At 20.2% G+C, this 4,061-nt stretch overlaps 1 protein-coding gene across 4 annotated transcripts in view; it reads left to right on the plus strand.

The window, feature by feature from the left end:
• The first annotated feature begins 3,318 nt into the window (after window positions 1-3,318).
• Window positions 3,319-4,061, plus strand: part of LOC102670957 — a 20,238-nt gene continuing 19,495 nt past the window's right edge. For 3 of the 4 annotated variants that reach the window (XM_031513787.1, XM_031513785.1, XM_031513788.1), the window contains exon 1: window positions 3,319-3,533. The gene's annotated coding sequence lies outside the window, so the exon portion shown is untranslated. The remainder of the gene's footprint in view (window positions 3,534-4,061) is intronic. The other variant, XM_031513786.1, reaches the window with a different exon arrangement.

Below are 4,061 nucleotides of genomic sequence, written 5' to 3' on the forward strand. Positions count from 1 at the left end.
GTGTTATTTTAAAAAGGATTTTTTATCGTATTCATTTATTGTGAAAAATTGATGAATCGGAAAGAATGATAATGGAAAAATAACATTCGATTAATGCGTTTCGAAATATGCAAAATAATGCATATGATCTAATGCGATTAAAATTCGTTAAAATATAATTAAAATATAAACTGGAATTAAATCGGCGATCTATGATGCTCTTGTTTTCTTTTATATATTGATCGTGTACGTATTGTGCCTAATCAAAATATCATTTTTCTTCAATTAATGACAGATTTTCTTACAATGAGATTATAGTATTTATTAATCTCATTGTATTTTCAACTATTTGTTATTATTCATAAATGAAAATAGAGTAATTATGCTGAATTTAAGAATAAATGCGTGTAAGCAATATATATATATATATNTCACATATACTTTCAAATACATATACACGTGTACACAACATTCATATAATATATTATTATATAATATATATTATATTATATTATATAATAATATATACTAATTATATTTATAATATATCATATTATATTATAAACAATTAAGACTGTTCTGAAATTCGTATAATATTCAAGTACGATAATGTGCTGGTTCTAATCCGTAAGATAGACAAATTTTTAAGATAAATTCTTATTTTTATACGCATAAAACTATCGTTCCAAACTCGATCCTTATTCTTTATCATATATTTATATTTATTGTTTTATTTGATTTATTTTACCTTATTTATTTACTTCTGATGAATTCAAAATTTATTTGTACTTCACTAAGTTCCTAATATGTCATCTATTATTTTGATAGAAATTAAGCACTTTATCGTGCGTCTTATTAAACTTGATTTGATGATCTATTTTATAAACACAATTTAACATATTCTGATAATTATTAACGATCATATCCTTTTTTATATATACATGAATAAAATAAATGAAAGAAAATTATTGTTGTTGTTGTGAGGTGAGTATTGATAAATCACGTAAAAATTAGCAAAATTAATATTAATCAAGTTAGAATTTAAATATTATAAATTTAATGTATATTGAAATTTTTATACTTTTTATGTAAATAAAATTCAACATAAATATAGAGAAAAATACTCATGATTTAAATGATAATTTTTTAGAAAAAATTATTAATATTTATTATATTTACGTATGCAATTTTGTTACATTTTTTATATTGATTGTATGTATCTATTAATTTGAATGTAAAATTTATATGTATGCTTAAAAATAAGTAATATGTATACTTAAGAACCATGATTTTTTTATTAAAATATTTTATTAAAATAATATCACCGCAACAACGACGATGGTGATGATAATAAAAATAATGAAAATAAAATTAAAGATAAAAGCAAGAAGCATACAAAATTTTAACTTTTAAAAACTTACGTATTATTTATGTTACAAATATTAAAGTAAACGAATGTATTCTATTGAAAATGGATCGATTATATAATAAGTATTATAATAAAAGATAAATACAATTGTGACAGTATATTAGACAATATATTGTTTAATATGTATATACAATTATTATTTTTTTTTTTAATAAAAAATCGATGAAAATACGAAAGAAAATTATTGCGAAATAATATAATGGATTTCGATTGTAAGAATAAGTAAAAAGAGATAAAGATTATGATTTAGTAATTTAAAATAGAATATCATCACTTTTACTTTGTAAAGATTCCTGATCAATATTCTATAACTACTATGTGTAACATTTATTATTATATTTTGAATATGAGAAAATACACATATATTATACTATCATATAAAGAGATCTATGCATATTTTATCTTACACATAAGTAAATACTTACAAACATTTATATAAATATACGAATAATCATTATTATATGAAAAAAAAAAAATATCGTTTAATTAAAATGCAATATTGCATGTGAATGTTATTAATTATATTGTATCTATAAATATATAATCAATAGCGGGATTTTTTTTAGTTGAAATGAACAAAGACGAAAAAAAGAAAAAATTATAAATTATTTGTTGTAGATTGAATTTGTTTTGCAAATAAGATTTTTTCATAATAATTCATGTTTCATATATTTATTATTTTTTTTTCTTAATTTCTTATTTTTTCTTTTATTCAGTATATTCTATATTCATGTTTTATTCAGTATATTTTATTATATTCTATTATAAGTGTGAAAAATAATATATCGGTAAAATATATGTAAAAATACGTGGAACGTAAGGATCGATAAAGATGTGTCTAATGTTTTGATAAAGCGGTCGATCAACTTGCTTGTTTTGATTTAACGTATATATAAACCGTTAAATCGTTTTACTATTAGAGACTATGCGCATATCTTTTATTTGCGTATTATTAACCTTGTATTCTCTCTCTCTCTCTCTCTCTCTCTCTCTCTCTCTCTTTCTCTGCTTCTGTTTTTGTCTCTATCTTTTTTTTTTTTTGATTAGAAAAAATATTTTTCAGTTATTAGAAATTATTTTTTTAAATTTATAACTATATTTTATATGAAGAAAAAATGAAAAATGTAAAATTGAAAAGTAAAATGATGGAAAATAAAATGTAGGGCAAAGATGAGGTGAATGGCACTAGTAGTTGTGCATCTGCGCAGATATAGAGATTTATGAGGTTCAATATTTTGTCATGAATATGATTTTATTCAAAAGTACTTGATGTTGTACATACCTCATAAAATTACGCAATTTTTGATGTATATTTAATAAAATTCATTTCATTTGTTTATTTTATATATATACATATATATAAAATATTTATAATATTTTTTTATTTCTTTCTTTTTTTTCTATGCAAATTGTAAGATCGGTCAATTGATTGAAAATATTTACTATTGCATACTTAATTTCAACTGAACTAAAATTGACAATTCTTTATTTTTCTCAATTATAATGTTATATTTATATGATTTATTGATATATATTATTTAATCATATGATATTATTTATTCTTTTTTTTTTCTTTTTATATTTTTCTTCATTTATTTTTTTTTAAAGTGTTTAACATCGCGCATGAAACAATACTTAAAAAAAAATTATAATTGATTTATTCATTTATAAAATGAGAAAAATTTTTAAAAATAAGAAAAAATTCTTTCAATTATTTTAAACTTGTTCATTTAATATCACTACAAGAAATAGAAAAAATAAATAATTGTAACATAAGATAAAGAAAAAGAAAAGGAAAACGGAAAATGCAAAATAAAAAATTTTTGAAATAAAATGAAATAAAATACAAAATGAATTGAATTAAATAAAAAAAAAAAAACAATATAATAGTAGAAAAAGCTAATAGAAAAGAACAAAAGAAATAAAGAAATAAATAAGTAGGGGATGGTGTAGATTAGGTGCGACAGTGCTGCTAGTTTAGCAGTTTTCACCTTTGCAAAAGCGCAAGCGCTAATATCCTTTCTCGAAGCTCTTATTACACGCCAGTAATCCGTGGAATGTGAAGGTAGAAAGTGCTGTTATTTCAAAAGGATATAGCAGGTATTATTCCAAAGAAATATAGCAGGTATTATTTCAAAGAAATATAATAAATCTCTCCTATTATCTTTCATATTATAAATTATAAAGAAAAAAAAATATTATTTTAATGAAATTTTGATCTATCTATTAGGTGTGGATTGTTTTTTGTTCATTTGATTTGTATATTTTTTTTCTTTGTACATTTTTATTTACATATTGTTCATTATTTCATCACGATTGATTATTGTTCTTTGATGTATTCAATCTCATTATTCTGTATTATTCATTTCTTTTGTTTCATTCGTGCAAATATCTAATTGCTTTATAATGCAATTATAAATATTAAAAAATTCAGTTTTAAATTCGCTTATAAATTTATTTAAATTTCAAGTTAAAATCTGTAATATAATATATATATAACATATATATATATATATATATATATATAAAACAAAGTGCATCATGTCTACAATTAAAAAAAATAAGACAAAATAAAAGAAATTAATTATAAAAAACGATTTGTTTTTTAAAAATTGCGAATGTATAATATAATGTAGTGTATACTATGAATATG

This window comes from Apis dorsata, unplaced genomic scaffold (genome assembly GCF_000469605.1).
Source record: "Apis dorsata unplaced genomic scaffold, Apis dorsata 1.3 scaffold_739, whole genome shotgun sequence".
Classification (NCBI taxonomy): Eukaryota; Metazoa; Arthropoda; class Insecta; order Hymenoptera; family Apidae; genus Apis; species Apis dorsata.